Genomic DNA, 13,179 nt, shown 5'->3' with positions numbered 1-13,179 from the left:
TTGTTGATCTTAATGCCTGCTCTATTGGGGTCTTGTGAAGAAAGTCCTTTCCTGTGCCAATGAGTTCAAGTCTATTCTGCATTTTCTCTTCTATAAGATTCAGGGTAACTATCTGGTTTTATGATGGAATCCTTGATCCATTTGTATTTACATTTTTTTGCAGCATGGAAGATATGAATGTTTCACTATTCTATATGCAGCTATACAATTTGACAACTACCATTTGTTCAAGATTATGTCTTTTCTCCAGTGTATATTTTTGGCTTTTTTGTTAATTCTTACTGACATGGCTGCCCAAACATGAGCTGAACAAGGATGACACAAATGGACATGCCAAAGTGAATGGGGAAAAGTTCACTAGGTTGCAACCCTGAAAACACACATACAAATAACAATATGTGGACTGATCAGGTTATATATAGGAAAATATATGCATATACATATATGCATGCAATGACAATCAGTGAAAAATATAAATTTGAAGGAAATCAGGTAGAGGTACATGGGAGGTTATGGAAGGAGCAAAGGTAAAGGAGAAATGTTCAAAAACATCAGGTGTCCTTATGTATGGGGAGCTATTCCTTGGTCTTTAGTTCTAGTACATCAATCACTATGACTGTATTTTTTAAATGCCAATAGCATGCTATTTTTTATTACTATAGCTCTGTAGTACAACTTGCAATCATGAATGCCTATGTCTCCAGCAGGTTTTTATTTATTTATTTATTTTTTGCTGTTTTTGTTCAAGATTTTTTTTTTAGGTATCCCTTTTTTTCATGTGTGTGTTTCCCTATGAAGTTGAAGATTATTTTTTCAGTTTTTGGGAAGGTTTGTGTTGGAATTTTGATGAGGATTGTATCATGTCTATAGATTGCTTTTGGAAGGATGGTCATTTTCACTATATTAATCCTAACGACCTATGAGCATGGGAGATCTTTCTATATTCTGAAGTAATCTTCAATTTCTTTCTTCATTATCTTAAAGTTTTTATCATACAAGTCTTTTACTTGCTTTGCTAGAGTTATACCAAGATATTTTATTTTCTGAGGCTATTGTGAAAGGTATTATTTTTATGATTTCTTTTTTGAATATGTTTGTCATTTGTACATAGGAAGGTGCTATGGATATTGTTCTGTATGCTGTGAATGTGTTGCTCTGATTGGTTAATAAATAAAGTGCTGATTGGCCAGTAGCCAGGAAGGAAGTATAGGTGGGACAAAGAGAGAGGAAAATTCTGGGAACAGGAAGGCAGAGTCAGGAGTTGCCAGCCAGACACAGAGGAAGCAAGATGTAAAGATACTGGTAAGCCATGAGCCACATGGCAAGGTATAGATTTATGGAAATTGGTTAATTTAAGATGTAAGATCTAGCTAGCAAGAAGCCTGAGCCATTAGGCCATGCAATTTTAATTGATATAAACCTTTGTGTGTTTATTTGGGTCTGAGTGGCTGCAGGCCCAGGTGGGAGTGAAGAAAACTCCAGCTACTGATTTTTGAATGTTAATGTTGTATTCTGCTCCTTTGCTGAAAGTGGTATCAGCTGTAGTTTCCTGGTGGAGTATTTAGAGTATTTTATGTACAAAATTGTACCACCTGTAAATAAAAGATACGCTGACTTTCTCTTTTCCTATTTGCATCCCCTTGATCTTCTTTAGTTGCCTTATTGTGTTAGCAAATAGTTCAGGTATTATATTTAATAGACATGGAGAGTATTAAAAACCTTGTCTTGTTCTGATTTTGTGGACCAGCAGAATGATGTTTGGTTTTCAGTCTTAGTGTCACTCTGGATTTTATGGTACTGATTCTGACTAATCTTAGATCTGAAGTTCTGGTTAAAATGGTGGGCTCAGACCTAAGCATTTCCCAGATTTCTTCAATACATTGGGTTAGTGATAGGCTAGTTGGGAGAGTATGGAAGGCTGACTCTTGAGTTCTCTTAAGCAAGACCTTGTGTCTGGTACTACAAATTGTGATGAAGGTAGAACTAGGGGTACTCTGATTCTTGCAAATAATGGCAGCAAGCATGAAAGGCATAGAGCTGGCTAGTAGCAAGGGCTGAGGCTGGCAGCAGTGTGACCATACTTTGAACAGTCCAGGATGAAGGAGGGGAAGGAAGGAACAGACAGCTTACATAGTGTCAGTCAAATGTAGGGGCTGTAGGTTCCATGGTAGAGGGTGGTTTTGGAGGTTGGCAGAGAGTCACAAAGTAATAGAGATAAGATACGGGGAATGACTAAAGGGAAACAGGAGAAGAAAATGAACCCCAGTCTACTTTGAGGCTCTGTCAACTGTGAATAAAACCACTATGAATATTCTTATGCATTCCTATCTTGGGATCTACCAAAGCATCCAGACAGATATTCTTACAAAGTGGCCCTCTGTAGCTTAAATACCATAGTCTTCTTATCCTAGTGGACAGACATTGCAATTTACTCATTTTCAACTGGGAATGTGCAACAGCTTGGTAGGGAAAGTTTTGCTAACAGATTTTGAGTTATATTTAAAATTCTAGGAAGCCCCAGTCTTTTGGAAGTTTGTAAATCTTTGGAAGGGAAGCCAATATATTTTTGGTTCTAAAACTACTCTTTACTGGCCTTCTGTGATCATTTATGCATGACAAGCATACATTACAGATTTCCCATTAGTGACCTGGATCAAGCAATTGTTTTGTTGGGTTTAGTTCCCATATGGCTAAAGAACAATTTTTATCTTTCTTGAAAGCAAGTGCATCCCCAAACCACAAGGTATTGACAGAGCTGCTAATGTTAAATTTTTATTTCTTTATGGTGAGAGCATTGAAAAATATTTTTCTAGTTGTTGTTATCTACAAATAGCCCACTACACAACAGCATATAAGATGTGTGGTTGGTATGTAAAATTAATAGAAAATTTCTTAATAATAAAAAAGGAAAAAAAAAGAATGTATCTGTTCCTGTCTACCAGTAACTTAATGCTTATTTGTCAACTTTGTCTGTTTCTTCTTCCTACTCTCCCCAGCCTCTATTAGCTACCAGTCTGTACTCAACTTATATGAATCAATACTTCAAATTCTCCATAGGAGTGAGATCATGTGGTACTTATATTTCTTTACCTGGCTTCTTTTGTATAGTCCAGTGATCTTCAGTTCCATCCACATTATTGCAAATGGCAAGATTTTGTTTTATGGCTGGATAATACACTATAGTATTTGTATCCCATACTTTATTTCTCTGTCAGTTACAATAGCACTAAGGTTGTTTCAATTTCTTGGTTATTGTAAAGAGTGCAATAGTAAACATGAGGATATATGTCTTTTCAATATATTGACTTCTTTTCCTTTGGATATGTTTCCAGGGTTGGGACTGCTCAGTTGTATGATATTTATGTTTTTAATTATTTATGAATCTCTATACATTTTTTACAATAATGGTGTTAATTTACATTGTGCATTAGTTATTTTTGTTATTTCTGTGTCTAGATGCATGGCAGAAACAACTAAAGAGAAGACTGATTTATTTTACTCATAGTTCCAGAGGTTTCAGTTTACCATTTCAGGGAGATAGAATGGAAGAACTCATACACTGGCAGATAGCAAGCAGGACAGAACAAATACTCTACTGGGCACTGGGATAGTGCTGTCCGCATTCATGATGGGGTATTCCCTTCTAATTACTCTTGTCTTCTAATGTTCTCATAGACACATTTGAGATGTCATTTCTGGATGTTCTACTTGCTTCTCAAAGCAACCACACAGACAGTCATGATTAATTACAGGAAACTACCACCAAGAATGAGTAAAAGTTCCCCCCTTTCAACATCTTTGCCTACACATCATATCTCTAGTCTTTTTGGTAATGGCCATTCTTACTGTGGTTTAGCATTGATTTCCATACTGATAAGTTCGTAGAACATTTTTTCATAGTAATTTTTATGCTTTCTCTTAAGAAATGCCTACGTCTATAACACCCCATGACCTGGTGTGACGGTGTTTACCTGTATATCCCTGGCTGACCTCAAAATTACTATGTAGACCAGGCTTACTTTGTACTCACAGAGATGTGTTTGACTCTTTCTAGTGCTGTGATCTATTGAATACTTTTAATTGGGTTATTTGTATTATAGCTATTGAGTTTTAAAATTGTTCCTACCTGTTTTTTTTTGAGAAATTGGGAAAGCTTCCCATTAATAAAATTTTATTCTACTTAACATTAGATGTATAAATTAAAACAGGATATTTGCCACACAAGACAGGAGAAAGAGAAAATGGCACCTTGGTATAGTGACAAGTCTCACCTGGCTTTGTCAGAATTTAAAGCATACCCTCCTAGGAAAGCTACTATGCATAAAGCCAAGCAAGGTACAAAACAGCAGTTTAGCAAGCAGTATTGTGTATAGAGGCAACGAGAGAATGCAGTTTGAATATCATTAAAGGGATGATTATATTACATACAGTATGAAATGCACGCTATGAAATGCAATACAGGCATTGAAAGGAATATTGTTGAAAAAAATGAACCTATATAAAAATATCTCCTTAAAAACATATGCATGATTACATTTGTACAGGACATTGAGATTGAGGGGCAAATTCTTTTTAAAAGTTAACTTTAATTTTAAACATCCTATTTTCCAAGCCAATTAAGAACAAATAAATAATTACACAAGAAAACTGGGTTTCAGAGCTGAAAGTCCATAGCTCAAGAGATAGTGGTGAAGGGCAGCAACCGCCTGAAGAAATAGAAAGTGGAAGGAAGGATAAGCTGGTAGATCTGTAGTTTAAACCAGAGCGAGGCAGAGGACTTTGCCGGACGACTTAAGATATGATCAGGACACATAAAGTGAAGGAAGTATATAAACAAAAAGGCTACAATTATATACATTAGCTGGATCCCATTAAACTAAAAGCAGTTTTTAAAAAAATTCCTAAATGTTTCAGACAACTTCTGTTATCCTAGAGTCAGAAGCAACCACATTCAAATGAGGTAAGCTTTGAAAGTAAAAATGTCAACCTTTATTGAAGAGCAAGTAAACACTGTATACTATGTACACGTGGCACATGGTGCCATTTTGCAGATGTAGTAGTCCACTTGAGTTATGCCTTTGTCATGGCCTCTGACAAATTTTGAACTAGTGTACAATTCAGCTGTGCCAGAGTGCTGATCTTAGCATGCTTGGATGTTGCATACTTATTCTTGATAGTCATGTGCTTTGTAAGGCCACGGTTCACCATGACTACATTCTTAGCCAGTTGCTGCATAAAAGGCAGAAGGGATTCCTCAGTGTAGGATAGGTAGTGCTGCAGAGTTGGTGTCCATTCACCATTGTCGAGAATTTTCAATGCTAAGCAGAAAGCTCCAGCTGCAATTTGCGAAGGAGCAAAGTACACCGTGTCATAGTCCAGCATAGTGAGCTCCATGAGGTATTTGGCCAAAGTATGCTGTTAAACGTCAACCTCTACAATTTTAGATGCTCTACGGAGGAAGTGAGAGGCAGAGGGTGACCCAAACTGAAGTTTAGAACTCTAAGAATCTTCATTTCCATCTGTCTGATTTGATGCTTAGTGTTAAGTATTGTTAGTCACAAAAGCGAAGTCACCTATTTCTGGAGGGTACATTTCTTCATATTTGCTGGCAATAAACATGGCAGTCACACCAACCAGCTGCAGCATCTTCTTGGGTACACAATTATCCTGCATGAACCGGTCAATAATGGAGACAGTCATGTACATGGTCTCCTGCAGCAGCCTAAATTTCATCTGAACCTGTATCAGCCAGTCAATTAGCATGGCTCTCATGTTTCCAGTGATTTCACGGCCCATTAGGTATTTTGGTCTGACTGACTGTTCTTCCTCAAGTTGTCTGAGATAGGCATATATGTCTTCCACATATTCACTGCAGAGGTTTGGATTGGCTCCATCATCTGCATCCACATCATTCACGGCAAGAATTACATCAGAGAAAGCCTGACACAGATATTCTTCTGCAGGGGCACATCCAGATGTTTCCCCTGGGCTTGGAGAGGGGTTATCATCCCAAATAGGTTCAGGAGAAAGCTTTCCTTCCGTAACAGGTTCAGGCTCCTGCTCAGGCTCAGGCTCAGGCTTGGCAAGTTCCACTTCTGGCTCACTCACAGGCACCTTCTCCAGAAGTCTTGGTGGGATTTTAGCTGAAACCTTTCCAGTTACTGAAGTTTTTAGTTCCTTTTTCAGATACACTCATGCCTGTACCTGTTTGCTGACTTTATTACCAATATCTCCAAGCGAGGTTCTTGGTCTCAGCCCGGGCTTGGAGGCCGCAGCAATTGCCACAGGCACACGCTTGGCGCCTGCCATGCTGACCTTGGCCTTATTCTCTGTGTTAATTTTCGTGTTCTTAGTGACTCTGAGTACCATGGCTCCTCCTGAAGAAGAGGCTTGGTGATCAGAAGCAAAGACCCCGGCCTCTAGCTGGCCACGGGCAGACACCAACAGCTGTTCCTCCACAGCATGCCCATATCTGTTTTTTGTGTGCTTCACTCTATAGTTCTCTATAGTTGTTTGTTTTCCTTGATCAAGTTTTTTTTTTTTTTTTTTAATCTCTATGGAATCCAATTTGTATACTTTTGCTTTGGTTTTTGTGTTGGGGAAGTCTTAAGCAAAAACCTAAAAACAAAGACATTTGCTTTCTACTGTCTAGAGTTATTTACCCTATTTGATCCTTCATTTCATACTTTTAATAATTATGTTTGTAACATTAAACAAAATAATCTGAGGTTTAATCTTAAAGTATTCATTTTAATTTTTATATTAGAAAGTATTTGATAATGTTGGTTTTAAAATTTTGATTAACATGATACATACTCAATTATATCTATTTGCCACGCAATTTAAGTAAAATTGGATTTTTTAAACCTATTTTTGTTCTGTAAATTATTGGGAGTTAGTGACCTCTCAATTGATTTTTAAAAATATAGGTTTTAAAGGGCTTAGAGAAGTGAAATAATTAGAGAATATGAGGGGGAGTCTAGTAGGTGTTCTTGGTTGTTTTTAATTACAAGACATTTTACATTTTTATCAGGTGAATATGACCTGTGCTTTCAAACAAAAGTTTATAAAAATCACTTTGGTCATTTATATTTTAAAATTCATATTCACCTGTATTTTGACTTGCATTAAACATGGTTTAATATAGTCATAATAATTGCCCTACGTTTGTTTTAAAATATGTGATAGTATCAACTTTCAAGTATATTCAATAGTGAACATGAAATACCAATTATGCTTAATCAAGTTAGTGATTTTCAATTCAGAAAATATTTTCTTAGAAAAACAGTGTTCTAAAGAGGGTCTTAGTCCTGAGTCATATCATTTATATTTGCATGACATTTTACCTGAAACACTTATAATAGCTTCCTAATTTCCTCACATTCATTATTTCCTCCCTCCAAACAGCCTCTAGCAGAACATGGTGAGTCCACCCTTTGCTTTACCATAAAAGAAAAACTATTTAGTCATTAACATCAACTGAATGTGAGGCTTTTCCATTTTGATCCTATGGCTGTAAGTCTGTTTATATGGAGGCCTAAAGTTCCCTGGCACTACCCAGTCTCAGGTTCTCACTGTTCAAAAACACACCGCACTAAAAACAAAACAAAACAAACAAAACAAAATAAAAATCTTCTCTTCCTTTGTGTAGATGGAGCTCAGTTCCTTTGTGTAGATGGGGCTCAGTGAACACTATCTTCCAAATAAAGCATTTTTGAGGTGTGTGGACCAATTTGATCAAGGTCCTTGTATCTTTTATTTCTCCCTCCTCCCTATTCAGAACTTTCCTTATGCTAAACCTAATTTGTTTCACCAAAAGGAGGCATGGCTGCCTTCAGTCTTTCCAAATTTTACCAACTACAGACATCTACACCCATATACACTACGGGCTGAAATACTGGAGACTGTTAAATAACCCAGACCAACTTTCATCCCATTCTGTTGCCCTTCATTTCATTCCCATAGAGAATCATTTACACTCACTTGTCTGTTCTGTGGGGCCCACTGAGTTCCTCTAAAATTCATTTACTGATTCCCTGAAATTCCCTGTTCTCCTCCTACTGTGCAGTGAAAGAGGAATATAAGCTTGTGAATTATGTTGGGCTAGTGGACACTGTGATTTAGCCTTTGCTAAGATTTTGCTTCTTTTGCATATTTATATGTCTCTGTGCCCTTTCACCTGTTAAATCTCACCATTTTCAGTTTATTTCAATGAGTGAAGGGAAGTCTCTATTCATTAGTCAACACTACCCACTATGTCATAGATGGCTTTAACCATTCTCTTTTCAATATCTCTCTCTGGCCTGAATGAAACACCTCTGTAAAAGTTTTTTTTTTTTTTTGTTTCTTAGTTCACCAAGTAATTCTAATTACCTTGTGATTATAATTTGGCTTGCTACAAAGATTTGCTTTAATGAAATGTTCCTGGGCTTTCAAAGTTGCATGTCTAACCTAGGGCCATAGTATATTCATCCAGTTGGTATCATACTGCCATCTCTTATTAACTAGTAGAGTATTTTCTGGTTCTGTTTTTTGATCTTATCTTCTGAAATAATATTTCACATTCCATTTTCTGTGTTTTCATACTTGTCTGTCTATAGAAGGTAATCAATTGTTGGTTCCTATAGAAGGTAATCAAAGTCATGTTAAACTTTTAAAAATATGTTTAAATTTTTTGAGATTATAATACAATTACAACATTTCTTCCTTTTCTACCTCCAAACCTTTCCATTTATCCCTCCCTGCTTTCCTGTAAATTTGTGGCTTCTTTTTTCACTAAATGTTGTTGCATTCATATATGTATATTCCTAAATATAATCTGTTCAGTTCATGTAATACTACTTGTATGAATGCTTTCAGGGTTGACTGTTTGGCACTGGACAACCACTTGGTAAATTCTTCTCTGAGGAAGACCACCTCTCCTATTGCCAGCTTTCCTCTGTTGCCTATAGTTTTTTGTGTAGAGTTGAGACCCCTTGGGCTTTCCCCCATCCTTTTAACAATACCAATTTTGTGCTTTATACCGACAAATCAATTTTAGAACACCATGTTAAGGACCAAAGCAACCACTAAAGAGTGGGCCTGTATAAAAAATTCCTTTTGTCTCAACATTATTTGAAAACATTTTTTGTGTGTATTTTCTCCAAGTTTCTCATTCCTACTGAAGAATAACACCTTATTTCACAAGGTTGCTTGAATACGTCTTGAATTTTAAAAATAAAGTTTTTAGTTGAAAAAGGTCATAATTTTTTTTAAGATTTATTTATTTATCTATTATGTATACAGTGTTCTGTCTGCACGTATGTCTGCAGGCCAGAAGAGGGCACCAGATCTCATTACAGATGGTGGTGAGCCACCATGTGGTTGCTGGGAATTGAACTCAGGACCTCTGGAAGAACAGCCAGTGCTCTTAACCTCTGAGCTATCTCTTCAGCCCGAAAAAGGTCATAATTTTATTTGACTCATATACATCTTATTTTATAAGACTTCAGTGTGAGAATCTGAATAAAATATAGTGCTGGGTATGGATCATACAAGAAGATAAGATATCCAAATATACATAAACATACTTACCAAATACATTATCATGACAGACATTTCTCAGTAGCTTAGCTTAACATTTAGTATATCTTTGAAATCACTGGGAACTTAAGGGTTGGGGATGTTTATGCATATTGATATTTGAGTCTAAGTGTTCTATGATATTTGTTATATTTTTGAAATTATGGTTTACAATTGATTATCTTATCCACCACCAACTCAGTTTGAGTCCAACTGGCGAGAAAGAGAAGGGTTTATATGAGCGAGAATTGTTGAGATCAAGGTTGGATAAAACACAGGGACAAATAGCCAAACAAATGGAAACACATGAACTATGAACCAATGGCTGAGGGGCCCCCGACTGGATCAGATCCTCTGAATGGGTGAGACGGTCAATTGGCTTGATCTGTTTGGGAGGCACCCAGGCAGTGGGACCAGGTCCTGTGCTCAGTGCATGAGTTGGCTGTTTGAATCCTGGGGCTTATGCAGGGTCACTTGGCTCAGCCTGGGAGGAAGGGACTGGACCTGCCTGGACTGAGTCTACCAGGTTGATCTCAGTCCTTAGGGGAGGCTTTGCCCTGGAGGAGGTGGGAATGGGGGGTAGGCTGGGAGGAGGGGAGGGAAGCGGGAGGGGGGAGAACAAGGGAATCCATGGGTATGTAGAACTGAATTGTACTGTAAAATAAAATAAAATAAAATTTAAAAAAAACAAAAAATAAAAAAGGCCTTTATTTTATAAAAGACATTTATTGCTCAACCAATTTGTACAATTTAAACCTCAATATTTTCTTTGTCTTATGCAAACTATGCTTATGGGTCTTGCTAGGCCTGTCTTCACATATCAGTAGACAAACTACTGCATGTACTGTCATAAGCATCCCTTCAGCTCTGAGGAGCTTTTAGACTAGAAGGGTGGTGCCTAATAAATATCTGCTAGCTGCTTTGCTATTTTGATTTCATTAGAATCTGCAAACATCTATTAAGTGCCTAAAATAGTTCTCATTCTGGAAAACATCAAAGACAGGCATGACAATGCTGCCTGCCTACAAGATTCCACAATTCAGCAAGGAGGATAATTGGTCACAATTATTCAATATCAGATATAATATAAAAGAATGTACCTTTCAAAGAAGTATAAACAAAGTTCTCTGGACCTTGAGGGAATATTCAGTTTGAAGAAGGGAAACATTTCTATCTAATAAGGCTTTATAAACAGTGTACTCTTAAGGGGACTAAATACAGGAAGATACTTGAATCAGTGGTGATATGAGCCAAAGCATTTAGGAAGAAGATAAAGTTTTGTTGTGGATTATTATGTATCATGTTTTGTACTGGGACGTTATATTTGTTTGCTTTCTTAATCTTCAAAGCAAAATTATAATGTGTATGGTACTATTTCCATTTTCTGATAACAATGAAGCCCACAGTGAGTAATAATTATAAGAACTGGTATTTAACCCAAATTGTTCTGACAGCAATGTCTGTGTTCTTTCCTTACATAGCTAAGAAAGAACAATAACAGTTTGTTTAAAAGAAGTGGAGTTATAGGACATATGATCTCAGAAATGTAGTAAAATGAATGGCCAGTGTAGATCTTACAGAATCAAATGTGTTCCATGTAGGCAGATTTTTCTGTTCTCCCTGCTAGCTCCCAAATAATCACATAGAGATTTCTTACTAATTATGGAAGCTCAGACAATAGCTTAGGCTGGATCCTAACTAGTTCTTATAACTTAAATTAACCCATATCTTTTAGTCTACATTCTTTTAAGTGGCATGTTTACCTTTATTCTGTACTCTCTGCTTCTTCTCCATCTGGCTGGCAACTCTGCCTTTCTTCTTTCCAGCATCCTCTGTGTCTGAATGTTTCTCCTACACCTCCTGCCTAGCTAATGGCTGTTTAGCTTTTTATTAAACCAATAAAAGGTACCTTGGGAAAGACACATCTTCACAGTGCACAAAAACATTATTCCACATCATTTCCCCCTTTTTGTCTAAATAAAAAGGAAAAGATTTAACTTTAACACAGTAAAATATATATAATAAGAACAATTATCAGGTAAGAATTCACAATGTCCGGTGTCCATTTGCATTTAGCAAATTCAGATAAAATACTCCATTATCTATCATATCTTGGTGAGTCCAAAGTTTTATACCTAATTCACTTTCTATCCTAACAACCCAAAACTATATTTTTAGACCTAAAAAACATCTTCTTAGATAAACAATTTAAGCTTTTATGTCTCTCATTGTTATGTTCTTTACATTTCTTGTGTAAGTTTCTTTTCTGACTTTTGTAACAAGGAAAACTATAACTACCTATTCTTCAATCTCTACCAGAGACCCAAAAAGGATAAAATATTACTTGAATAAATTGGAAGTGCTATAGATGTAACCATTTTGTTAAATAAGAAACACAGAACCAATTGCAAAGTTCAAAAGCCCAAGAGGTCAGATAAGAGCTAAAAACCTTACCCTTCACTGCTGCTGCTGTCCTCCTCTGCAAGAGAGCTACTTTCTGTGTGTTTGTCCTTTTTACTGACTTTCTGTTCTGCCTTCTCATTGGTTGTAAACCCAACCACACGACCTCCTCGTCACTGCCCATCTATACAGACCTCCAGGTCTTCTATGGTTGGTATTGAGATTAAAGGCTCTGCCTAGCTCTGCCTCCCAAGTGCTGGTATTAAAGGCGTGCACCACCACCACCCAGCTTCTGCTATGGCATGCTATAGCTCTGACCCCCAGGCAACTTTATTTATTAACATTCAAATAAAATCACATTTCAGTACAAATAAAATATCACCATAAAGTGCAGAGCAAACAACTCCAAAACTATAGAAATGACAGGAACAGCTAACTAGTTTGACAGTTACCCAAGGTTCCTCTGTAATGTTTGGGCATCCATCTTCAGCCTATAGGCCTAGAAAATATGAAAGACTTTTCTGTGAAGCAGGAATTTTGAAGGACTGTCTTACTTTGTCTTGACAAAGTTTGGCAGTTGCTTTCTTTTGTGTCCTGCTTGTCCAATTTGGATAGCATACTGTCAGCAGCCAATGTGAGGGCACTTTGTTGCTCAGTGGCTAACTTTTGCCGCAGTGAAAGTGAACTCCATATTCAGTTTCTTTAATGCCCATATCTTCTCTGAAGTAGATTGGTACTGCCCGGAGCAGACATGTCTCATTGTTATAAGAAAACCTTATGCTATTAAAACATCCTAAATGCCCCATTCTGTAGATCTCTGAAGTGTTTGAATACCACCTGTCTATCTAAAATGTACCTCTGTTTGACCTTGAAAACATGTTTAATGTGACTACAAGTTTGATTGTAATAGGTGAGTAACTATTAACCTGAATTTCTTTATTATCTGAAATAGTATGTAATAATAACTTTCAAGGACTAGAAATTTATATTACATTGTTAAATGAGCTACATAGGTAAAATACCTTAAACAAGAGTAGAAATATATGTACAGTATGTTCTAACAAAAACAATTTTAAATTTGTTTCAATATACAAAATCCATACCAAAGTAAAATATTTGAGACTAGAGGTTGTTTAAAAGTAGACTCAACAATCCACCCCTTTATGTCATCATTTTTATGCTATATCTCATCTTTTTCCTTCAGAAAGAGATCCTTGA

General features: G+C 36.6%; 1 pseudogene; it reads right to left on the bottom strand.

The window, feature by feature from the left end:
* Positions 1-4,966: 4,966 nt before the first annotated feature.
* On the bottom strand, positions 4,967-6,369 carry LOC102922219 (G2/mitotic-specific cyclin-B1 pseudogene; annotated as a pseudogene).
* Positions 6,370-13,179: the final 6,810 nt, after the last annotated feature.

Source organism: Peromyscus maniculatus, chromosome X (assembly GCF_049852395.1).
Source record: "Peromyscus maniculatus bairdii isolate BWxNUB_F1_BW_parent chromosome X, HU_Pman_BW_mat_3.1, whole genome shotgun sequence".
Classification (NCBI taxonomy): domain Eukaryota; kingdom Metazoa; phylum Chordata; class Mammalia; order Rodentia; family Cricetidae; genus Peromyscus; species Peromyscus maniculatus.
This window is presented reverse-complemented; position numbering and strand designations above follow the sequence as displayed.